The sequence below is a fragment of the Polypterus senegalus genome, chromosome 11 (assembly GCF_016835505.1).
Source record: "Polypterus senegalus isolate Bchr_013 chromosome 11, ASM1683550v1, whole genome shotgun sequence".
In the NCBI taxonomy this organism is placed as follows: domain Eukaryota; kingdom Metazoa; phylum Chordata; class Cladistia; order Polypteriformes; family Polypteridae; genus Polypterus; species Polypterus senegalus.
In genome coordinates, this window is record NC_053164.1 from 69314648 (window position 1) to 69341397 (window position 26750).

The window sequence follows — 26750 nt, forward strand, 5'->3', positions numbered from 1 at the left end:
TATATGATATATTTAACTGACATTTTTAGCGTAACAACCAACGATTTATACAGGAAAATAATGACTATTAACAAGGTTGCCCAAACTTTTGCATCCCACTGTATATATATATATATATATATATACTGTATATATACTAGCAAAATACTTGCGATTCACAGCGCAAAGTACTGCCTTAAAATTTTTATTAAGAAGAAAATTAAACCTTTTAAACTGAGGGAAAATATACCAATAATTATTTGTTAAGGATCTCTTTGTATACCACATTGTGAGTTCGGCCCTCCAGTTGTAATATGACCAAGCTGTGCGCTGAGCTTACTCTTGAGCATGCAACGTACAGTTGGCCATGTGAACAGTAATCTTGTCTGAAATCTCACAGCCTTGGATTGCTGCTGTCATAATCGGTTTGAGTTTCATGGTGTGTTTCAATTACGACAGTATTTGCAGGACTTGTTGTGTTGAAATGACATTCATCAAGCGTTGTAAGCATACAACCAGTTTCATCAATAACTTCACATCCAGCTTTTGAGAGTTTAAACATTCATAAACATCAAAGTGTCCACTACTCAAATTGTGACCTGTGAATCTGAGATGTTTAAGAGGCATTGGCGGTTGTCGAAAGGTGTAAAATATTTGGCCATTTCGGTACACTTGAAAGCGACAACCGAACAATTCAGCGGCAGCCATCAACTCACATGCAGAACCATAGGTGAAGGGCTTAAGCATTTCACTCTTCTAGTGCTCCTGTGTAGTCTAATTATCTCCTGTACCGTCATCAGTCCACACCTTGAACCTGTCCCACTCATTCAATACATAAGGCACAATGTTCCTCCGGATATCAAGAGGGGCCTGCAATATGTAACAAAGAGAATGGAAAAGGCAGGCGGCATCTCCGGCATTGAAACCACTCGGTAAGTGACAGTTCTTTGATCGATGGTGATCACCTCGATAGACATGTTAATGGGGTACGGTTGGAATCATAAAGAAAATGGGTCCTTGAACAATGTAAAGAAAGTCTAAAATACCTACACAATAACTATAATCGTAATAAACAAACAATAAAACAGCGGAGAAGCTGTGGATTTAATAAATAGGCTGTAGTTATCAGCAGGAAGATGTGAATCCGTGGTGAAGCAAGGAAGTGAATGTAAAGACCGGAGCGACGGAAGGCCTTATATAGGCAGGCAGCCAACAACATGGGAGGCATTGGGATGGGGGACCCAACGCCGCCTCACACGGTGACCGAGCTGCAGGCTATGGACGTATATATGCGTAAGTAGGATTCAGTTAGCATTGGGAACCCGCGTACCAAATTTCTTGAAGATGGGCCCATAAGTAACAAAGACCGTTGAATCATTTCAGAATCATTTGCATCGAGTGCAGAATGCAGCTGCTAGAATCCTAACTGGGAAAAGAAAATCCGAACACATTTCTCCAGTTTTGATGTCACTACACTGGTTGCCTGTGTCATTCAGGATTGACTTTAAAATACTGCTCATGGTTTATAAAGCCTTAAATAATCTCGCTCCATCTTATATATCGGAATGCCTGACGCGTTATATTCCAAATCGTAACCTTAGATCTTCAAATGAGTGTCTCCTTATAATTCCAAAAGCTAAACTTAAAAGAAATGGTGAGGCGGCCTTCTGCTGTTATGCACCCAAAATCTGGAATAGCCTGCCAATAGGAATTCGCCAGGCAAATACAGTAGAGCAGTTTAAAACACTGCTGAAAACACATTACTTTAACATGGCCTTTTATAACTTCACTTTAACTTAATCCTGATACTCTGTATGTTCAATTCTTCATAACTATTCACAGTGGCTCCAAAATCCATACTGACCCCTACTCTCTCTTCGTTTCTTTTTCCGGTTTCTTTGTGGTGGTGGCCTGCACCACCACCTACTCAAAGCATCATGATGCACCAACATTGATGGACTGAAAGCCAGAAGTCTACGTAACCATCATCATCAGGTCCTTCCATGAAAACCCTAAATACAAAGAGGACTGTTTGATTTATGTTAGGTAGATTGCCCAGAGGGACTGGGCGGTCTCTTGGTCTGGAACCCTACAGATTTTATTTTTTCTCCAGCCTTTGGAGTTTTTTGTTTTTTTTCTGTCCACCCTGGCCATCGGACCTTACTCTTATTCTATGTTAATTAATGTTGACTTATGTTTATCTTTTATTGTGTCTTCTATTTTTCTATTCATTTTGTAAAGCACTTTGAGCTACATTTTTGTATGAAAATGTGCTATATAAATAAATGTTGATTGATTGATTGAAAAGTTCAATATGGCGGGCAACAGTGGCATCTTACCACCGAAATAAGTACGTACATTGGTTTTGGTTAGTGCAGGGAAGCCGCCTACCAAATTTCGTGAAGATGGGGCCATAAATAAGAAAGTTCAACATGGAGGACATTGTTGACCGTTATGACCGCTATGACCGTTACACGTATATATATGTGTGTATATGTATGTGTGTATATATGTAGTGTAGCAGTAGGGGCAATATCGCTCCCTTGAACCCTCAGGTACCACGTCAAACACCAGGTAAAAGTGCAATAATTCTTTTATTACGATAATTATGCGCACTATGCACCCTCCACTCCACACTATACTGCAAATAAACACAATAATACCAACAATAATCAATCCTCCAACTCCCAGACGCGTTGCCCTCCTACCACCCAGCTCAGCTCAACGCTCTGGTGTTTCACTGTCCTTTATATAGTCCACGACCCGGAAGTGCTCCTTAACCTGCAGTCCATGTGACTTCCAAGCACTTCGGGTCAAATCAAAACTTTTCTTTCTTTGTCAGCCCGGAAGCACTTTATTCCTTCTGTCCTCGTGACCTGTGTAACAAAGGCTCTATATGTCCTTCACACCTGCAAGTACTTCTGGGCTGTAGGAAAAGCAAATGTCTCTGTGCCTCCCTGCAGCATCCCCTGGCAGCCCCGACGTTATCCAGCAGGACTGTGTATTACAACTACAAAGTCCATGATGCCCTGCTGGAAAATCGGGCATCTCCACATTGCAGGGAGGGCTCCATCTAGCGGCTTGGGGGTCTTGGCGGGATAAACTGCGGGCATAGTCCACAATAGATATGTATATATATATATATATATATATTTCTTTGCCGTTCATCCTCCAGACGGACGCTTCAGACACAGGCCTGGGTGCCGTGCTGAGCCAAAGTGTCGATGGTGTGGAGCACCATCTTTAACACACTACTTCTCCGCTGCGAAGCGCGGGTATTTTGCTAGTATATATATATATATATATATATATATATAGTAAAAGACAGTGTGTCTGATGCTAATAGCATTCAGCAGCCCATCAGAACTAGCTACAAAGCCCCTGCAGCCCACCTCCTCTGGACGGACCTTCACCTTCCAGCCTCGCTCCTCTATCTTAGCTGCGAGACAGGCATACCGCAGCTTTTTTCTTTCATATGCATTTCCCAATCGCTGGCTGTATTCAGCAAACATGAATTACATGGTGAGGGCTTGGTCTGCTGTTTCTCCCCTTCCCGGATGAAGGATGTTAGCTGTGGGATGATAGTCTGAACATTTAAGGGAACTGCAGTCCTCTAGTGTTGAGACTAAGTATCTCAGTATTTAGTTATGATGCCATGTGTATCTTGCTTGCGTTTAAGCTGTTCTTACAATCCAAAAGGAAGTGTCTGAGGGTTGCGGAACTGCATACTGGTGAAAGGCTGGATGCTGTTCCACATCAAAGATGTAGGTCATATATTTTGTGGAAAAATAGCCTGTGGAGGCTGGCCCTGACACAGACAGGCAGACACATTAATGTCACCCACAACATGTTTATTATACATTATTTACAAAGTCCAGTGCCACACAAACCACACAAGTACCCAAAGTCCTGGCCACAACACCAATACCTTGCTTCTTCAGGCCGCCTCTTTGCCTCTCCTCCAAGACCTTGTCTCCTACACTCCTGACTCCAGGCATTGTCTAAAGGGAGGCAGTCCCTTTATATGCACCGGATGTGCTCCAGGTGTCCTCCAGTGACCTTACGCTGACATGCCCCTGTGTGGCAGAAGCACCGGCTGTGTACCGGAAGCACTCGGATGTCCCCGATCCTCTTCCCCTGGCACTTCCTGGTGTGGCAGAAATGCCAAGGTCCAGGGCTCCCAAGGCACAGGGCCCCTGACCACAGGCCCCTACAAGGTAGAGCTTCAAAGCTCTGTACCCATGGCACCCAAAGGAACCAGGGTGGTTGCCCCACGTGGTCTGAGGTGGGCGTAAGCCCTCTTCCGGTCTTCCTGGGCATCCCGGCCGGGTCACCACCCCAGGCATCTCTGACAAGTCTCATGAATCGTTCTGAAATGTAAAAAGCTTTATCTCATTAAACGATATTCTTAAAATATAAAATCTTTCATTATACACTGCAAAATGGCATGTCAGATTAAAATAAAAATATGTACATTGGTTGCACATAATAAAATAATTTTATCAAAAATAATTTAATTATGCTTAATGCACCAAATTATTATATTCTGAAACAACTGGATCATTTTATATAAAATGAATGAAATTTTTCATTCTCTGTTAAATTAATTATGTTAAATAAACATGGCTCATGTCAATAAAGCAATTCCACAAGGGGAGGACCTGGAGCGTGAACCGGGTCTTCTTAATGTGAGGCAGCAGCACTACCACTGTGCCACCCTTGACAAAACATTAAAAGAGAATACAAATAAAAGAAAAAATGCAGAACGGAGTAACGCGTTTGGCTGTGTGATTAAGTATTTTAAATGAGTATCTGAATATTTCTCGTTGTGTGTGTGTGTTTTATTTTTTTACTTTTATTTCACTAACCTTTTCCTTTTAACCAGCGACAATAACTCAAACAAACAACCTGTTGCTCCTTTCAAAGTCACGTGATTTTATCGTCAAGTTATCCAACCTCTGCCGATGATAAATCCACTTGGTGCGTATTAATTTTTGGTGAAAACTAAATACAACTATTTTGACTTCCACCTACTTCTTCTTTTGGCTGCTCCAGTTAGGGGTAGCCGCAGCGGATCATCTAAAAATTGTTGTCTGCATATTTATTTGGCAAAATTTTACACCAGATGCCCTTCCTGACGTAACCCTCACCATTTACCCGAGCTTAGGACCGGCACAAAGTGACTGAAATTAGTATATTGCACATCCCACAAGATTCAATAAATTAAACATGATCGAGTTATATTCAAAAGTGGAACATAAACAATACATCTAATATAAAGTAAATACATTCTTGTAAATGTAACAACCTGCAATTTCCCTTTTTCAGTGTACCTTGGCATACTATTCACTATATTTAGCAGTAACTTGCATTTATGAAAAAATGTTCTTCTTATGCAAATAAGGGAAAATGCCAGTTACAGATTACAATTTCTTGGTGGATTTCAAGCCACCATGTGACCATACAGGCTCTGTGGCAGGAGAGGAATCTCACTCTCTTATGTTCTTCATTACAGAAGTAAAGCATGAATCAGTCCTATAGATGGATAATCAAGAGCTTTTAAGAGCAGATTTTAAATTGTGTTATTGATAATTTAAGATATGTATTGGCTTTTAGCAGGAGGAATACTATGTTGCATCCATGCATCATACTCAGGTAAATTTTAAATTCAGTAATATGCATTTTTTATCAAATATTTCTTAATAAACTGGTAAAATAAGATAGTGTAAGCAGTCTTCAAGTTAATAGTGCTAGAATCAATGCTTTCTACTTTTTACATTAAGAAGTTAGTAAAGTTTGTAAAATATATAGTTTATAATATTAATAATTATTTTTAATTGACTTCACCTGGAACCATATATCTCTAAACTACATTAATAAATGTTAACATATAATTAAAAAAAAGCTTAATGTGAAAATGGGTTTGTTTCAGAGTAGGAAAAGAATATCACATATTAAGGCATGCTTCGAAATCTGAACTGTACAAACAACTCAAGAGTAAGAAGACTTGACTAACAACATTAAAGGCCTGCAATCCCATTAGACAGAGCTGGGGTCTGGAGGTGATGAGAACGTGGGGTGTTCAGGTAGCTGGTAAGATTCTAAAAAGTACAGGCGTGCAGATTTGTGACACAAATGTAGGAAATATTAAAGACAGGCTTGATGAACAGAGAGAGAGAAGTAGTGAGTAGTATTTATATTGTATTACAGGACAAATTGTACTGCATATCTAGAATAATTCCGGTTTATACAGAACATAAGAAGGAATGTGCCAGAAACAATAGTCTGTGGTTGAAAAGCCAAGTGCTGCTTCCTGTTAACACTGAATGGCAACTCCTAAAGCAAGTGTAAGGAATTTATCTGTCTGGATCATCACTGTATGCATTAACTAAGAAAAAGTATTCATTTATATGTACAGTATAATATAACTTATTGGAAAATATCAAACAGACTTACAGGAAGGTATTTATTTGAGAACGACTGATTCTTGCAGAGATTTATTTAAGTTAATCAGACATTGGCTGCACACATTTTTCATATTATTTTTGTACTTCATGATTTTCTCCAGAGTTGTAATTTTCTGTTGCCTTCTATTGTGTAGTAAGAATAACTGACCATGTTAAAGATTTTGAAAGCTATTGGCATGTGTTTCAACAGTTTCTTTCACTTCTTGCCATTCTTTTATTTTATGTGCATCATTGGTTTCTTTACTTTGTTTTGTATCTGCTTTGGCATTCACAATATCTGAAGTTCATGAAGTGATGCTGCCTTGTCATTCTGTGGGTGTCAGAAATGAAGCAAATTCCGTATTGATCAATATTAATGCAGCAGCTTAAGAAAACATGAGAAATAAAGTAAAAGACCTTGATTGGAAAAACAAAACACATATTAAAAGGCTATTTATTTTTTGTAGATGCAAAGCTGTGAATTGAGATGGAGATCAAATAAGGCAATGGAGGCAGTTTTAATTTAATTTTATTTTGTCCACAGTTTAGATGCTTCTTTGTTTTTACTTCCATGTAAATATATGTTTAATGGGGTCAGAAATTTACTATCGAGTCAAGTTCAGATTTTGCTTCCACAATGTTCAAAACATCAGTTGATTTTAGAATGGTGTCTATGGACAATTGAAATGAATTACAATTTTGTCGGTACATTATGCATTTCTTGCTTTACGTAGTGCTCCTGGATGACTACTTCCTAAGGTAGAACATTTTAAAATGTGCCTTTTGACATATCCAGATAGCAAGATCTATGTACAACGAACTTCCAAAAATAACCTCCAAAATAATGTACCTATCTTCTTGAAACAAGCTACATTGTTGATTTTGATCTTCACTCACTTGCCGTGGTCTTTCTGTCCTGCAAACACCTGGTCACACGCTGGTTAGTGCTGCTGCCGTACAGCCCCAGAGTCTTATGTTTAAGTTGTGCAGTGTGTGCACAGTCTGCATGTTCTTTTCGTGTATTTGCTTGTCTTTTTAGCCTCTAATTAAGACAATGTGAGAGGATATCACAATGACCTGCTGCCAATCAAAACAGACCAGGCAATAGCATCCCATTGTCTGATTGAGTTATGAGTGAGCAAATATAACATGAACTTGCAATCTCTCCAGCCATTAATAAAAGAAGGACAGATAGTATAAGTTAAGTAAGTTAATGTTAAGGTTCGTGAAGTCTCCACACATAAAGAAAAGTCTAGGACGGCCCACCAGAATTTCCATAACAAAAATGGCACTGGTTTGCTTTTTTTTAAACAATACATATATTCAAACAGTAGACCTTATCAACAATTAACAATTTCAAAAGACATCAAAACAGTTGTTATATACGACGAGCACTGAGTTCTGCTGTCTGAACATATTTATTTATATTGCTAAATGAAATTGTACTGTTGATTTTACCCTTCATTCCAAGAATACAAAGGAGTAAAAATAAAATGGAATCTCATTTCCACAAAAGTAACCAAATAATTAATATAAAGTTGTAAAGGATGGTCTTGACAACATTTTTGTCACTATATAAGCAGCCATGGCAGCAGTGGCAGATCATCAGGTCTAATCAAAAATATACTTACTACATTTTATTTTGTCAATACGTTTACGGATATATTGAAGCACTTTTTCTATTTATGCCTGCATAGTAATTTCTTATTTCCTTTTTCTTCTGACAGTGTTCTCTTGTTTTGCACTTCTGTTTGCTTTGTTTAATTAAGTTTGATTGTTTTTCATTTTTTACCACTGTGGTATTTTAGTGCCAATTTTGAAATTACTTAATGTAGGAAAGAACTGAGGCTGACTGCCAGGGTCAGGTAGTGAAGAAGGATCATGTAAGCTCAACACAGTTATGCATGTTTCAGGTTAATAATAAAGAGTGATTGGAGTTGTACATGATGTGATGACTTCTATACCAGGGTTAACCTTTTCTCTTGCCAAACCACTTCTAGGAATTGAAATATTTTGAAGTACAGTCATTTTTGGTATTAAATTGTTAAGTAATAAACTCTCATTATGGTGGAATGGGTAGAGAAGAGTGTCAGGAGTAATTTGTGACAGATGGATATCAAGAAGAGTGAAAGAGATTGTGTTGGAGACGGTGGCACTGACCAGATAGCAGGAGACAGAGCTGGAGGTAGCAGAGTTAAAGATGTTAAGATTTGCACTGGGTGTGACAAGGATGGACAGGATTAGAAACGAGTACATTAGAGGGTCAGCTCAAGTTGGATGGTTGGGAGACATAGTCAGAGAGGCGAGATTACGTTGGTTTGGAGATGTGCAGAGGAGAGATGCTGGGTATGTTGGGAGAAGGATGCTAAGGATAGAGCTGTCAGGCAAGAGGAAAAGAGGAAGGCCTAAGAGAAGGTTTATGGATGTGGTGAGAGAGGACATGCAGGTGAAGGGTGTGACAGAACAAGATGTAGAGGACAGAAAGATATGGAAGAAGATGACCCTCTGTGGCGGTGTAAGGTATTAGAGATCATTTTGTGTATGTATGTCTGTCATAATGTTTTATTAATGATTTATTGTTAAATGTATGAACAATAGTATGATTTGATATGAAATAAAAACAAAAAGCCTTACATTTTAACTTAAGGCAATTATAGTGTTAAATATGAATAGATCAAAGAAAGAGGAGAAATAACTTGCAAGTTAAATAAAAATTGAAAATATAATTTTTGCATCTGTCTCGTACCTGTGTTGCTTCCAGAAATGGCTAGAACATCTTTACGGAAAACAGAGAAGAAAATTCCTGATACAAAATTGAAGGGGACCAGATCTGAACAATCCCAAAAGATGTAAAAATGTCAATGAGAACCAAATACCATACATTTTTTGTTAACAGAAAAGAAATCCTTTTAGTGAATTCCAATTGTTGTGCACAAATATAAAGTATAATAAAAGACATGACACATTTAAGCTGAAAACCCACTTCTATCCTAATTCATTGGTCAGGAGTCCCGTCCAGTAATAGCTCATTTATTGGCTACCATGACCTCAGAGGCAGTGTTTTTCCCGGTGTGCTAATAGGAAATGTTCCCTCTAAGCAGAAGCACTTCTTGACTGTAACTACAACACTAATGGCTTCTCTCTCTTTACGCCTTTCCTTGTGTTTGGTGCACCAGACTTTTTTTCCTTTTTGTACCCTCACATACCATAGATTGGGATTTTCTTTTTATACTGTGTCACTCTATCACTGCTAATAATTTTTATATTCAATTTTAGGTGCCAGCTGGTCACATTACATCTTATCACTGTGAGAGTTAGTGGAAAGGATTGCATTGTGTCTTTTAATAGCTTATTATTGTTTCTTTTGGACATTTTCAAAATGTTGTGCAGTGTCTTGAACTGACTGAAATGCAAAAGAAACATAATTTAAATTTAAAAACAATTTTCTCTGCCCTTTGCTAATTGCTTAACACAGGTCACCGTTAAAGTACTATTTAGACCAAAGTGAAGGGATTGCAAATACAATGGCAACAAACAGGTTAATATGTCAAATGCCTCCAGTAACTCTTTTCTCGTTTTATTTTTCAGCTATGCTCTCCATCAGAGCCTTGTATATTGTTGGCCTAAACAGCACTGAGTTCCCAAACTTAACTCTTTATGAGATGGTAGATGAGCTGGAACTGTATCACTATGACAGCAATAATATGTCATTTATTCCACAGTATGAGTGGTTAAAAATATTGAAGATCAGCAGTTCTGGACATTTCAGAATAATCTCTTATATTATCTGAAGGATCTTAGCAACAATGCAATGAAAACTGTAATGGGACTTTTCAATCAAACATCTGGTGAGTACACAATGCAAAGACAGATGTTGATACAAATGGTTGATTTTATGAGTGGGACCTGAGTTTTCTTACTGTACTATATAAATGTGCACAGTGATCCATCCATCCATTTTCTTCTTCTTGCTGTATTACTGAGTCACCACAGTCACAGCCAGACCCCAGCCTCTCAGAGTCTAGCCTAAAGCAAGAACCAGCCCAGATTGTGAAGTCAGACAGTTTCACACAGTTACTCTTGTGCAGGTCTGAAGAATGTGAAGAAGCTGAGGTCTTTACAGTAACACAGGGAGAATACCTCCTACTGTAGATAGGCCAGGAAATGAACAGGCAGTGCTGCTACTCTCGCCACCCTCCAGGGCTTTGCTTAAAAAGTTTACTCTTAAAAACTCGTAATACTCGTAATATTAAAAGGCAAGAGAAAATGAGGAAAGCCTAAGAGAAGGTTTATGGATGTGGTGAGAGAGGACATGCAGATGATGGGTGTAACAGAACAAGATGCAGAGGACAGAAAGATATGGAAGAAGATGATCCGCTGTGGCGACCTCTAACGGAGCAACCAAAAATCAAGTGTTGCATTATGCCTGTTTATACATCAGCCATTGCTCTCTGCTATTACCTAACTGTAGCATGTAATATTAGCACCTTTTGCAAAGAACTTGTTAAAAGCCACATAACTGTTGTTTCTTTGGAAGTGGCACATTAGTGAGGTTTCACATGACACTGTCATGCAAGAAAACCCCAGCACAGCATGTCTGGCATTTCTTATCATGCCTGACAATACCATTTTCCTTCTCTAACATTTTCCCTCATCTCTTGAAATATTGTGTATCAGATTCTTGCTGACAGATCATGGGAAGAGTGTCAGTGGTGTTTAATTTCCTTGATTTCCAGTCTACTGGTATAGGCAAAGACTGATGAAGGCCACAACCTGTAAACCTGGTTTAGTAAACCTTTCCAGCCTGATTAAATGATATTTTCCTGGGGTCTTTTAGCATTTTATAAGCATGCTAGCTGAGCTACCCATCAAAAATGAGTTGAAATCTAATTAATCTACATACACGTCAATGCTAACGTATGCAATGCACCATCTTTTAGAATGTATTATTTAAAGGAAAGAGTATTACAAACATGTGTAGTAATAAAACACATTACTACAAATGTTTGTGATTCAACATCAGTTGAAATGACAAATGCAATGCATCTCTCTCTGTTATTTGCCATTTGGTATAGAATTCGTAAAAGGAGTTTTAATGTTTGTGTTATACCATCTGATGGAATGGCAAATGCAATCCATTTTATTACTAGAAAGATCGCCATCTTTTGAAATGACAGACATAACAACTGGATGGACACAGAGATACACTGATATATTAAAAGAGCAATAATTCAGCTTCAATTTAGGCATTCTGCTTATGTTCCAACAGGTGTTCATTTTCTTCAAGGGATGGCTGGATGTGATATAAATGGAAGCTCATTTGCTGTTTTAGGGTATGATGGGAATGACTTGCTCTTATTTAATACAACCTCACTGAAATGTACTGCTGCTCAACAGGAAGTAAAGGTTCTTGAAGATATTTGTAACGTTCGCTTATTTCTGTACAATTTTGGAAGCAGTCTGTTTTGGATTGTTACAGCAGATTACTATTTTTGGGGCAAAAACACTGAATAAGCAAGGTAAGGAATGTTTAAAGACATATTTCATGCTTATGCATTGTCACAGATTATCCAGTACTTGCTTTCATAAATGTGTTTGCTATGGGTTTTAATATCCATCTTGCATGGCTACAGGGCTACATGTATTTCATTAGAAAATTAACTTGTGGCTGTTTGGTCAATTAGACTTTTGATTACATATCTCTGTATGCAGTGTTTAAACATAAAAAACAAAATGCCCCAAATATCTTAGAGATCAGATGAAGGTAAAGAGCAACTTCTGGTCATTTGTGTTAATATGGTCATAGCCATTAATTTGTCTACCCTTTCTAAAAATCACCATTCCAACTCCATCACCACCCGGCAGCAGGACTCATTTTCAGTGTACACTCACACTCATGGATATACCAGTGTAGCGTACAGTTCCCAAATAACAAGGACATCTTTGGGTTGTGGATAGAAATACCCAAAGAAAAGCCATGTAGGTAGAAGAAGTAAATTCCATGAGTCCTGAATTGAACCTAGCCCTGGAGAAACACGGCTAATTCTAATAATGGAATTTACAAAATTACACCAACAAGAGGTCAACTATTGTTCAGGCCTTCTCTTGTAAGGAAATCAAACAGTATGTGTTAGGGTGGTTTTATATCTATTTACTGTAGTAAATGCAGAAGATACCCACAAGAAGTGAATTATACCAGTTGTTTAAGGGGAAGAAGAAACATCAAATAAAGGCTTTGGTTGCAGAAAATTCAGCTGCTATGGCTGTCAGAACAAACAGTCAGTAATCCTGTTGAATATCATTTCTAGGCATTGTGATTTATGTACGTAGATGTTTGTTTTAGTTTCAATCAAAGTTCTACAGGCACAACAACATTAGCTTATATTTTAATGAAATACAATTGATATCTTAAACTGTTTAATGTCTAATCATAATAATAGCATAATATGTGATCAGAAGGAGAAAAATTGTAGTACTTCAAAAACAAGGGCTGCCAGGTGAAACATACTCAAGGAAACAGATGCAGTCCATAACCAGAAGGGAAAACAGTATTTGAGAGATCAAAACCAAACTCTACCAACAGCGATAATTCTTATTAACTGATTGTGTGCTATATGCATGGCTAACGTCTTTCTCTAAAACTGTTACTAGACAAGTACTAGACTAGACAAAGCAAGTGTGTTCATAATGTTACTGACCGCAGGAGTTAAAATCTTTGAGAAATTACACAATATTTTTGTGAAATAAAGAAATAATTATTGTGAAATAATACAATATTTGTTGCAAAATAACACAATTATATTGCAAAATAATTTAATAATTATTATTGAAAATTATTAAATTACTTATATTTATTACCAGTAATGGCATACTGCATGATAACGTGCAGTGAATACACTTGACTTATAGTTTTCATCCTCTTTCTCCGTACGTTTGGCATTCGTTTACTCAAAGATTGATGCGCTTACTGCTTTCTGAGCAGCTGTTCTTTTGTCCACCCCAGTGTTTGTGTTGCAATTTTTTTAATTTTTCACTTAAGCTGGCACTTAAGTCTTCAGTCTGCCTCAAGAATGATTGAAGGTATGAAGAGGTAGAGGAAGTGACCGCGAAGGTGATAGGGAATGAGAACGGTGCCCGTACGCATGCACCAGACGGCCTCCCTGCTGTGCTCTGACTCTACAATAAAATAAAATAAAAATAAAAAGAGTAATAAAATCATCATCCGGAAAGCAGATAGTAGACGTCACGTAGTATATGAGTACCAAATTTCAAGTTAATAATTAAAATGGTTTGCAAGCTACAGGTGATTTAAAATCCTGGACAGACAAACGAACAGCCACGTAGCGTATTATATAAGAAGATTCAATTATTATTGAACAAATGCAATACTTTTACAAAATAACAAAATAAAAAATGATTTTTGAGTGCCATGAATAAGCTTCTGTATCTGATATCTGAACGGTGTATATGTTAAGTTCCTAGGCAGCTGTACATCGCCCAGTATGATTATGTGTTGGTGTGTAAGTGAGCTGCGCTCTAATGAAGTGATGCCCTGTCACAGCTTCCAATACTGTCATGGCTATCACAGTTTATGATGCTTCCAGCATGGATTTCTGTTGTAAACAAAACGTACAATGAATTAAAATTACAATAGTATAATTCTTTTACCATGATTTTGTATAGATTTTGCATAGGCTAGATGCTGCCAAACACCCGTTTCATTATTTTATATAATCAGATGAGACATTTTAATTTATTTTTCTTTTTGCTATTTCTTTGTATTTTGTGTGAAATATGACCCTGCATCCAGATAAATGTTGGATAAACAGAACTGAATATAACAAAACATTGCACAATAGTGCATATCATTCAAAACAAAAGGTCATTATCAATCTCGTAACATCTTTCGTGTCTGGATTGGAGCTCTGTCTCTGTTGAGAGTCAATGCACAATGAGATGCCACCTTCTTTCAGCACCTTGGATACATAGCCCTCCGATCCGAAGGGGTGGAGTCAACTACCCACAATGTGCATCTTCTCTGTGCTGTAGGACCAGAAAGAGACTATACCTTTGTGACAGCACCCTCTAGCTCTGGGGTGGTATTGCTTATCAAGCATGAGCCAGGAGGGTGATTCTTAGATACGCATGTGAGACCTGGTGAGACATGGTCCATAACCAAAAAGTGAACTAAAACAAAGTTGTTATATAGGATAGCAACCAAAATTTCTAATGAAGGCAAAATGGAAAGAAAATAAAAAGGTAACACTTAAGAGAGCAAGGTCTACATTATAGGGAGTGGCTAACTGTTTACTTAATAGGAATCCAATGTTTGATTTTTCCAAATATGCAGTGTATTATTTATTAACACATGATATTATGCAACTTTTATGCTCTGTGCTTTATAATAAAGTGACAATTGCTTTCATGCACATCATCCTGCAGGACAAGGTCCAAATAAGTTCTTGCTGCCAGATACCAGTACTTACAGAGTTATTAATTGTGGTCATTGTTTGCCACAGAGTATACCATTGCATCATTTCTCTTGTAAAATGCATTAATTACTCAATGAAATGTATTTATTGTGAATATATTTGGTACACGAATTATTTAGTTATAAAAACAGGAGAATGGGTAAACAAGCAATAACATCCATTATATGAGAAAATGGTGTTTGTTGCAAGTAAAAAGTGAAGCTTTAACTTAACTGATACTAACAAGTGCTGGAGGAATGATAAGAAAGATTAGCTGTTGTGACTGGTGGACAGACGGCAAAGGGCCAGACAAAATAGTTGGGGCATCCCATATAATTGTAGTTGCCATGCCAAAACAGAAAATGACAAAATAAAACATTTTGGTGCACTCATCACAACTATCAGATAAAGGCTAAGAAAACTGAACACAAGTTAGAGTGGGAGATCCATCTTCATTGACTGCTGGTTCTGGAGTGAGCCACCACCCTCTGAAGACGCCGTTTTATTACACCCCATCTGGAAGGGGTGGGGTCTGCTTGGGGCATGAAAGCAAGCTAGGCTTCTTCCTTGAGAAGACAGCATTAGCAACAGCATCCCGTATTGCCCCAGGATGGTACTGCTTACCATCACAGAGCCAGTATGGTGAGCCCCAAGTGCACATGCGTCACACTGTTCTGTAAAAAGTATGAATTTGAGATTACAATTCATTTACTGCTTTGATAAAAGTTAGGGAATTTGTAAAATGCTAGAAAGAAATGTTTTTGTTTTGTGAATTCAGTTTTATTGTTTCTACAGTGATAGGCCTTTATATAAGGTTTGATAAATAAATCAGGATATCATACAGTACAACAGTGTGATAATTTTAAAACAAAATATTACATTTATAGGTAAGCAAAGTGCAGGACATCTAAAAGTTGTTAATGTTAGGATAGTTTGCGTCTTGTGCCAGATTCAGCTGTCACACAAGTCAGGTGTTCTGTTTAAAAATAAGCATGTTTGGAAAAGAAATGGATTGATGGAATATTGAATTATTTTTAATAGATCTCTATTATATTTGCAGTTAAGCCGGAAGCGTTTCTGGTACAGCGAATGCCTACTGAAGTCACTTGTTTTGTAACTGGATTCTTACCTGGCGAAATTAATGTAACGTGGATTAGAGATGATGGGAAACAGGTAGAATCAACAAGTGGAGAGATTTTACCAAATGGAGATGAAACATATCAAATCAGGATCAACCTTACAGTGAGTTCCATGGACCTGCAGAAATACAGTTACTCCTGTGTGGTGAAGCACTCCAGTCTAACTAAAAACCTCATTGTAACCTGGAATCACAAAGGTGAGGATGAAGGGGAGCTGATAAGGAATTGGGTGTGGAAAATGAAGCACAAAGCAAAACTGCTGTGTGATCTGTCAGTTATTTCTTGGTGCAAGATATTCAAGGCTTTATCTTCAGAAACCACTAGCTCTACCTGAGGCCATTTCCTGCATTTCATTAAACATCTTAGTTTAGATACTGCATTAGTTACATACTGTTAGGTAACAAGACCTCAAAAAGGTGTCTTTTGGTCTTAATAACAAATTGGTTATTCATCTCTGTGTAGCATGGCATATTAAGAGCCAATGATATGCTGGTAAAATTACTTGTGAATATGAAGAATTCCCATGTCTTATGCTGATGTACGTATGCAATGTCAAAAGAAATGTCTCACTTGATCCATCTTTGACCATTCCAAAGTGAAGTTACATCAGTAGACCATATTGCAGAGATGAATAACCACTTTGCTGATGCCTTATAAGTGTCACGAAGACCTTTGTTAAGGTTTTGTTACACACAGTAAGAGCATATGAGTAATGGATGCATAGTCCTCCCTTCAAGAGTTCACTTGTCACACTTTTACCAAACTTGTTATTTAATTTTATTTTTACATTTGAGTGTGCTATCATTTTAATGGTTTTCCCACTTAACAGTCTTTAGACAATATATTTTAAAGCTAGCAATTAATAAAGCATATAAAAAGGGCAGTCACAGATAATACATGTTGTGATTCTTTACTTTATTAAACAGTAATTTTGTTGTAAATTAATAATGTTTTTTTTTTTTTTAAACACCCTTTTGATTTATTACTGATACTGAAATTTTGTGAATCTTTGATCACGGACATTGCCATGTTTATGCTGCTAGAGGTCACGTAATAGACATTGTGTTGCATTATAATAACATGACTATAAAATATGGCCCCACAGTTTTCCACTCATTCTAGTATTGGGATAATTATAAAATACTCTGTTAACCATTGTAATATGTTTAACTTATTTCAGAATCTGATTCTTCTACTGGTATCATCATTGAGTCGCCATTGCTATTGTATTGTTAATTATTGTTGCAATCATCGTGTTGATCATTTGGAAAAGGAGGCAAAATGGTATGTTTTAATTTAGCATTTTCAATTCATTTTGATCGTCTTTCATACCGTTATATTTCAGACGCACTTAATCCATTTCAGGGCTCAATTCTGTTTCTAGTGGCATTCGGTTCAAAGCAAAATCTAACTGGCACCAGTCCATCTCTGGATCCATCTACACACACATCCTATTACATGATGCCAGTAACCTAATGAGCACCTCTTTGGACATTTAGATCTGTAAGGCAGTGACACACACCAGCAGTCCTTTCACTTGTCTGTGAGGATTAGACGATTAGATTTTTATTCCAATGACATTTTATAAAAGGTTTTCAAGATTACAACTTTAAGGCTACACAACATATTCATATCATAGCATTTTGTTTTTAATGTAGGTAGTCCTTATTCATTAAACAATAAACTAGAATTTGATTTCTTTTACGGACAGATTACCTAGAATCCAATTTATTAAACCTAAGGTGACAAAATCAGGTGAAATTTTACATTCCCATTGTTTTCGATATTTGTAGCACATTACTTACAGAACGTCTTCCCTATGGTTGCGTATTTTTCTTATAATATTGTGATGCTACTTGATGCTTTGCCAGGACTGACCCAATGGATTTTTGTTCATTTGTTGTTTTTCTGGTAGTTCACTAACCATAGAAGGATGACTCTCATTAGTCAAACTAGAATGGAGATTATGAAACATTAGTAGACTTTTTATTAGCTGCCCCAGAACTGGCACTAAAGCGGATAATTTGAATGATGGAATGCAAGGTCATAGTGCTACTGACTCCTTGATGGCTGATACATCAACCATTACACAGCACAATGGCATAGTCCTTCCTTCAAGAGGTCAGTTGTCACAACAATCACTTCCAACTCCTTGAAGTACCCCACACACTCTTTGAAACTATGAGGTGGTCTTCTCTTCTGCCGTGTCCCTTTTAACACCATAGTTTAGGTCCATAAATATTTAGACAGAGACAACTTTTTTCTAATTTTGGTTCTGTACATTACCACAATGAATTTTAAATGAAACAACTCAGATGCAGTTGAAGTGCAGACTTTCAGCTTTAGTTCAGTGGGTTGAACAAAAAGATTGCAAAAAATGTAAGGCAACTTAAGTATATTTTTAACACAATCCCTTTATTTCAGGGGCTCAAAAGTAATTGGACAAATTAAATAACTGGAAATAAAATGTTCATTTCTAATACTTGGTTGAAAACTCTTTTCTGGCAATGACAGCCTGAAGTCTTGAACTCATGGACATCACCAGATGCTGGGTTTCCTCCTTTTAATGCTCTGCCAGGCCTTTACTGCAGCGGCTTTCAGTTGCTGTTTGTTTGTGGGCCTTTCTGTCCGAAGTTTAGTCTTCAACAAGTGAAATGCATGCTCAATTGGATTAAGATCAGGTGACTGACTTGGCCATTCAAGAATTTTCCACTTCTTTGCTTTAATAAACTCCTGTGTTGCTTTGGCTGTATGTTTGGGTCATCGTCCATCTGTATCATGAAACGCCAGCCCAATCAATTTAACTGCATTTAGCTGGATTTGAGCAGACAGTATGTCTCTGAACACCTCAGAATTCATTCGGCTGCTTCTGTCCTGTGTCACATCATCAATAAACACTAGTGTCCCAGTGCCACTGGCAGCCATGCACGCCCAAGCCATCACACTGCCTCCACCGTGTTTTACAGATGATGTGGTATGCTTTGGATAATGAGCTGTTCCACGCCTTCTCCATAATTTTTCTTGCCATCATTCTGGTAGAGGTTGATCTTGGTTTCATCTGTCCAAAGGATGTTTTTCCAGGACTGTGCTGGCTTTTTAGATGTTCTTTAGCAAAGTCCAATCTAGCCTTTCTATTCTTGTGGCTTGCACCTTGCAGTGCACCCTCTCCTCTGTATTTACTTTCATGCAGTCTTCTCTTTATGGTAGACTTGGATATCGATACGCCTACCCCTGGAGAGTGTTGTTCACTTGGTTGGCTGTTGTGAAGGGGTTTCTCTTCACCATGGAAATGATTCTGCGATCATCCACCACTGTTGTCTTCCGTGGACGTCCAGGTCTTTTGTGTTGCTGAGTTCACCAGAGCTTCCTTTCTTTCTCAGGATGTACCAAACTGTAGATTTTGCCACTCGTAATATTGTAGCATTTTCTCGGTTGGGTTTTTCTGTTTTCACAGCTTAAGGATGGCTTCTTTCACCTGCATGGAGAGCTCCTTTGACCGCATGTTGTCTGTTCACAGTAAAATCTTCCACATGCAAGCACCACACCTCAAATCAACTCCAGGCCTTTTATCTGCTTAATTGATGATGACATAACGACGGACTTGCCCACACCTGCCCATGAAATAGCCTTTGAGTCAATTGTCCAATTACCTTTGAACCCCTGAAATGAAGGGATTGTGTTAAAAATGCTTTATTTGCCTCAACTTTTATGCAATCGTTTTGTTCAACCCACTAAATTAAAGCTGAAAGTCTGCACTTAAACTGCATCTCAGTTGTTTCATTTAAAATTCATTGTGGTAATGTACAGAAGCAAAATTAGAAAAAGTTGTCTCTGTCCAAATATTTATGGACCTAACTGTGGCTCTTGCTAGTGCTCGTGACAGTTGCTAGTGCTACACCAGTGGATTTTGCTCATTTCATTGCTCTTTTAAGTAGCTCGCTATCCTTGGAAGGACTTCTCACTTTAGCCACACATGAATAAAAAATTGTACAACTGTGACAGCCTTGCCCTTTTTATAGGCTCTAATGCATACGACTTTGACACGCACCTCATGGTGCCTGGTACTAATGTCACCTGTGAGGATTCTTCATGGATTGCTTGAATCTGGAAGCTTGAGGAGATCCCAACAGACTGGAAGAAAGGCCACTTGGTCAAGCTGCCCAGAAGTGATGCAGCAAGTTAGATTTTCGATTTCTGTCTGTCCCCAGAAACATTTTTAATAGAATTATCTGGTGAAGAACAGAAAGAACCAGTTGACAAGAAGATGCAAGAAAAACAGAAATGCTTCAGGCAAAATCCTTTAAGCATTAATCAGATGGGAACTCTCCACATCTTAGTGGAACAGCTGATTTACTGGAACTTGTCATTGAACATTAACTTTGAGAAAGCATTTGACAGTAAAGACAAGGAAATGATGTAGAAGTTGCCAATATTACTGAGTCCCCAAAAATTCACAGTTTTGATTGAGAACTTGTGTCTAGCAAGCTGTTATGTAAAGGGCAACTGACGGAGGGATTCTATGTCAAGGATGCCTAATCTTTTATTTTAATTTCTTTTGGTTTTGGATTTGGTCATGAAGACCATCACCAATAGGAAGAGAAGCAGAATCTAGTGGTTTCACTTTTGACCTTGCTTTTCTGTCCCATAGCTACCGATAGGTGCCAGAGAAGTCAACCAGATCTGCTAACTTTTTAGCTCAGCTGAAAACCAATATCCACAGAGAAAAGGCAAAAATCCAGAAGATCAGTACAAACTGTGAAGAGCCATATAACATGGACCGAGATACCCTTGAAGGTTTAGGGTCCTTTATGTATCTTAGGAGTTAGGTGGACAAGCAGAGTGGGCCAGAGGCTGATGTCAGTATTGGAATCAGAAAGATTGGAGCATCATTCAGTTTCAAAAGAAGTCACCTACTCCACCAGGATATGTTTGTTTAGCTCAAACATCAAATCTGAGTTATAGTGAGGAACTGAAAAACAGAAACCCTCAGTGCTTCTATTTGGAATATATATCCATTGTCAGCCAATCCTTGTGCAAAATTGTAAAATGGCCTGAAACCATCACCAGCATTGACCAATAGCAGAAAATATAACAGTTTGCCATGGAAGAAGATATCTTGAGGAGGAGAAAATGGAGTTGACTTGGCCACACTCTTTGAAAACCTGCATCTAGCATAACTAGACAAGCCCTAATATGACATTCAAGAGAAGAAGACAAGAGCAGTAAGCAATGCATGGCACAGAATCCTTGACGTGGATATACAAGATAATATGTCTAAAGTTGAGGCAGCTGGTAACTGGAATACAGAACAAATAACAAATGATTGATATGAGGGGCCCAATGTGTGTGTGTGTATGTAAATACAATAACTTGAGTACGCTTTCACTTAGGTCAACCAAATTTTGCATGCAAGTATTAGGAACACAGCGTAGATTTCTGTCAACCTTTGGGCTGTTTCCATTAAGTGTACTTTACCTTTTATTCATGCAGCTGCAGAGTCTGATTTATTCAACTTTTATAATAATTGTTCAATATATTATTGATCTGATTTGATTTGCTGTTGACGGTTCTATAATGTACATAATATAAAAATATAATCATTGCCTTGGTTTACTCCTCAAATATCCATCCCCATATTTGAGTATATGAGAAAGTCTAAGGGAGACAACTCCTGACTTTTTATTTCCTTATCACTATCAAATGAGTGAACTTTATCCACTGAGTCAAGGCCTATTTTGGAACATAGTAGGAGCCAATTCTGGCTGATACTCCACTCTAACGTAGAAGAGGCACAAAACAGGCCAGTTTAAGTTGGGTTCAAGTTTAGTGTCATATATGCATTGTAGTACAATAAAATGTCTAGTTCAGGGGTGCCCACAGTTTTTCGGCTTGCGAGCTACTTTTAAAATGACCAGGTCGAAATGATCTACCTACATTAAAAATGTATATATATATATATATATATATATATATATATATATATATATATATATATATATATATATACACACACACACACTGAGTATACTTTATACATAAAATATACGTTGTCATACCTTGCATAACTGAATAACCTTTTCAATACAATTCAATACATTTATGGTCACTACAGTATTTGGATTTAATAATCTTCATGTGGGAAAAGGCTGACTCGCATAAATAAGTAGAGCCGAATAATGCAGTCAAGGAGTTTTTGAATTCAGCCGAGTGAAAAATGACGGCTGTCCGATTAACTGCGATTTTAGTTCCCTCTCCTTTCTCTTTCTCAGATCGCTTTTCGGAAAGAAGTCCGTTTCGTAGTTTTATGAACAGTTCGAAAGTGCCTTTCCACATTTTCCTTCTTTGGAATAGCAATGATAGATTGACAGATCAGACAAACGCACTTCGATTGTGACATAGTGAGAGAAAAAATCCTCTTCTAATTACACATAAAGCCCATACCCTCCCAAACAATTTGTTTAAAATCCCTTCTTTAGTCGATATAAATTGAAAGGCTAACTAGATCACAGCTGGAGTTTTGCAGTAGCTCGCGCGTTTGATCGTGCGTGCGGGATGACCAGTGTGTTAGAAGAAAAGAAATCTCAGACTGGCCGCCCTGTATGTCAATCAAGTGGCAAATGCCATAGGGAGGATATATGATAGACTAACGTTTAAAAAATTTTTTGAATGTAACACGATCTACCTGCACTACCTTTGCGATCTACTGGTCGATTGCGATCGACGCATTGGGCACCCCTGGTCTAGTTGCAGGTCTCTTTAGATAGTAGCATTAATACAAATGTTTCCAGAGAAATCAACCAGAATTGGATTATGGAACAATACAAATATGAGGCAATTTACCTCATAGTATGTGTTTGAATTTTAGAAGGCATATGACATATTCACCAGGAATCAAAACAGTTGTCAGTGAATTAACAATGATATCCAATGTACCATTCCATATTCTGTAATTAGTTTTTAGGATAGTAAAGTATTTTAGTTTTGCAAAGTTGCATAGCACATGTTCAAATTTGTTTGCGCTTTGAAGTTTTGAAATTCCCAATATATATTTGTCTCACTTTTAGCCACTATTGGAGAAGAAGCAGTAACATATGTGAGAGATTTCACCTCAAAGTTTAAGGATCGTCTTACATTCTCTTCTTTTTCATCAAGTAGTTCCATAAGCTCCCAGACATAATCAGGTACGTATATTTAAAAAGAAAAAGAAAAGAGATTAAGCTCATTTTCCTAAGTGATTTATTTTTGCAAGAAACTAAGGATACAAGTAACAAGGCTTCATACAATGATTGAAAATGCTATTTTTTTATGTTGGTCACTTCTAGTAATACTATTAATCTAAGCAGGTTGGAAATTTAAAACTATTTGTGTCATGGTGGCAGTGCATTTGCCACACAGCTTCAAGATGCAGAATGGCTGTCCTGGAATGATTACAGTCTGGGTGAGGTTTTTCTTTCTCTGGGTATTGTGCTCTTACTTTCAAAACACAAGCTGATTGGCGACTCTGATTTGGCCTGTTATAAAACATTGTTCGGGTGTGTTTGTAGCTTACAATCAGCTGACATCATGTTTGTGCCTAAAGCTACTGGGACGGACACTTTAACCCCTGCTATCCTGAACTGAACAAAGCAGGTTAAAAATTATTTATCTAAGCCTCTGTCAGTATCTCACACTTTTTTGGTTGCAGTTACAAACATTTTAATCAGCTTAAGCTCAACATTTAACCCATAAACACATGTTGCAAGCTTAAATTCATACTTTCATTTAAAAATAAAAATAATGCTTAAAAGTCAGCACAAACCCACTGTACTTTGCATAAAATGTGATGGAGGACAAGAATGGACTAGCATCCTGGATGGAAGAGATGGTTTCATTGTACTTGGCTGGGAGGCCATCATAATGAATGGACAGCATGGGTGGATGGGCATCCCGCCAAAACAGTTGGTGTTAACTTATCCTGCCAGGTGACTTGTCATGGATGGAACAGCAAATTGACTGTGAGGGTCATTGTTCCCTTTCTTGGTCGGGAAGTCAACATAAGGGAGAGGGGGATTGCCTCCTGATGCCATGTAGCTCCCAGTGCACTGGGTGGCAGCATCCTTCTTGGCGAGCCTTCAGAGACAATATTTTAACTACTCCCAGTTGAGTTTAAAAAGAGCCCACAACTTTAAAACAGGGAGTTGGAGTCGAGAGGAGGAGGACAGCTATTGCTTGGGGAGGAATGGAGGAGAGAACAGCAAAAGAACTATATTATGGAAAGAAGAAGCTTTGTATAGGGAACAATAAAACTATAAATCAGACTTTTACAGCTGGAACTGTTGTCTGTGCAGTTGTGTCTGGGGTTCGTGAGATGCCCGCAGTGGTCACAACATAAAGCATAAACAATACCACAACATACAAAATAGTAAATGATGATGAAGCCCTACATTACCTTGCCCCCTCTACCTCACTCAGCTGCTAGCTCCTTACAGTCCTTGTCGCTCTCTCAGGTCCTCGAGCAGTAATATCCTTATTGTCCCATGCACCAGACTCTCCACCGTTGGGGGCAGGTCCTTCAGTGCCATAGCCCGCCCCTCAACTCTGGAACTCTCTTCCTGAGTCTCCGATATTGCTCCTCTTTCTGCAGTTTTAAATCTCAACTGAAAACTTTCTCTTCTACGAACTTTTGTCATCTGTGTAATTTTTTTACTCTGTATGTAAAGCGATCTTGGGTTTGTAAAAGGCACTCAGTAAATGTAACTTATTATTATTATTAGGAATCAAGATTGTATACTCAGCTGTTCCAGTGTAGTAGTGCCCTATGCCTCTCAGAGCAATCATGATAATATTTAATATATTTCACTTACAGAAGTCAATTGTTTCCATCAACCTGGAGAGCACATCCTGCATCCTACTATTGATAGTTGAACTCCAAAAGATAAAATTATCTCCTAAAATTTGCACTGTGTGCCTCAGTCGGTGATTAAGTTCAGTGCCAAGCTGTTGGTACTGCCAAGCAGGATAGTTTCAGACAATTGAAAATAGACTTCACATCAGATCATCAATTATGTTTATATTAATTACCTTTTATGTTCCTCCCAGACATTCTACTGTTACTTAGCAGCAATCTTTTATCCTCACAAGCAGACTCTGTGCTGAAGAGTGAGGTCCATCCAAGAAAGATCTCATCCTTCTAGTTCATTTTCTCTTTAACCAAATCCAAAGTTAGCTAAACATACGAAAGAACAAGGAAGACCCCAATATACTGTATTTGCCATTGAACTTAAGGAACTGAGATTAAAAAGCAAAATAAATGCATAGAAACAAATGTGTGAGAGCGAGGTGCAGAAGCAGACAGCTATTGTTACTTTTGTCTGTTAAGAGTTTCTGTTTTGAGAAGAGCCTATGTAAAGTATTAAATTTGCAAGAAGTTGTTTGTAATGTTTTACATTTGAACTAGATAGCTTTTTCCTTTATTTAGTGTAGATGATGAAGTTTCATATTTTGGAAGTAAATTCACTCTTACAGTAGTTATTTTATACTATTTAAAATCCAGAGATGGGTTAACAACGTTCTTTCAACACTGGACACACAATGACACTAAGTGGACTCAGATGTAAAATAAGAATTTGACAAAAATATTATTACTCATGCAGTATAACAGTGAAAAGCTCAGTTCAAGGTGCTGTAACTTAAAAGAAGATGACTTTCCAGCTTTGCCAAACACAATTCTCTTCCAAAGTTCTACCTCTTGAAACACCCGGGCACCTCTGATGTATGCACAGTCTTCACTGTAGCTTGTAACTCTCAGAGTTCTCCTAGGTCTCTTGGTGGCCTCCCTCACTAGTTGTCATTTTGCACAATCAGATTTTTCTGGAAGACCTCTTCTAGGCAGATATACATCTGAGCCATACTCTTCCCATGTCTTATTGATTGATTTAACTGGATTCCAAGGAATATTTAGTGACATGGATTTTTTTTCTTGTATCTGTCCCCTTAATAGTGAGCTTCAGTCACATTTTCAATGAGTTTTGTGGAGTTTTCTTTTGTCTTCATTGTCCAGGTTTGGTCATGATACTGACTCGCCACAAGCTGGACCTTACAGATAAGGTGTGTTTATACTACAACTAGCTGATCTACCCATCTAAGATTGGTTGAAAACTACATAATCAATAATCAATGTAGACCTCAGTATATTCAGCGTGAACGTTTGCAATGTACCATCTACTGGAATGTTTTTGTTTTGCTTGCACTAATAAAAACATTGCATTTTACATTCCAACTGATGGCACATCACAAACATTTGTAGTTATAGAATACATGGCATTTTCATTCAAATTAAATGGTGCATCACCAAGACTAGTACTGCTTTTATGAATCCCATACCAACTGGCATATAATACAGACACAGAAATCGAATGGGCACACAGACTCTCTGACACACACACAGACACTTGTCCTTTTACTAAGGTGGATTAATTAAATCTGCAGAAAGGTTCGTGAACTCATAAGGTGACGTTTAAAACCAATTGGCTGCACCAGGGATGATTTAGGTCTGTCATATTAAAGGAAGTGAATACTTAAGTCAATTATTAGTGTTTTATATTTGTAATTATTTTAGACCACTTTGAAAGAGATCTTTTTCAAATTGATGTTAAAGAGTCTTTTTCTGTAGATCAGGGTCAAAATGCCAAATTAAAATTCATTATGAGTCAACATTGTAGAACAATAAAATGTGA

General features: G+C 37.7%; 2 long non-coding RNA genes across 2 annotated transcripts; one reads left to right on the forward strand and one right to left on the reverse strand.

Annotated features, from left to right (window-relative positions):
- Positions 1–4257: 4257 nt before the first annotated feature.
- On the reverse strand, positions 4258–23222 carry LOC120539148. Its single transcript, XR_005635561.1, has 3 exons — positions 23143–23222; positions 20084–20264; positions 4258–4349 (listed from the first exon to the last, which is right to left on the reverse strand). It is a non-coding gene; the product is annotated as an uncharacterized LOC120539148 (long non-coding RNA).
- Positions 5479–11943, forward strand: LOC120539147. Its single transcript, XR_005635560.1, has 3 exons — positions 5479–5634; positions 10014–10273; positions 11695–11943. It is a non-coding gene; the product is annotated as an uncharacterized LOC120539147 (long non-coding RNA).
- Positions 23223–26750: the final 3528 nt, after the last annotated feature.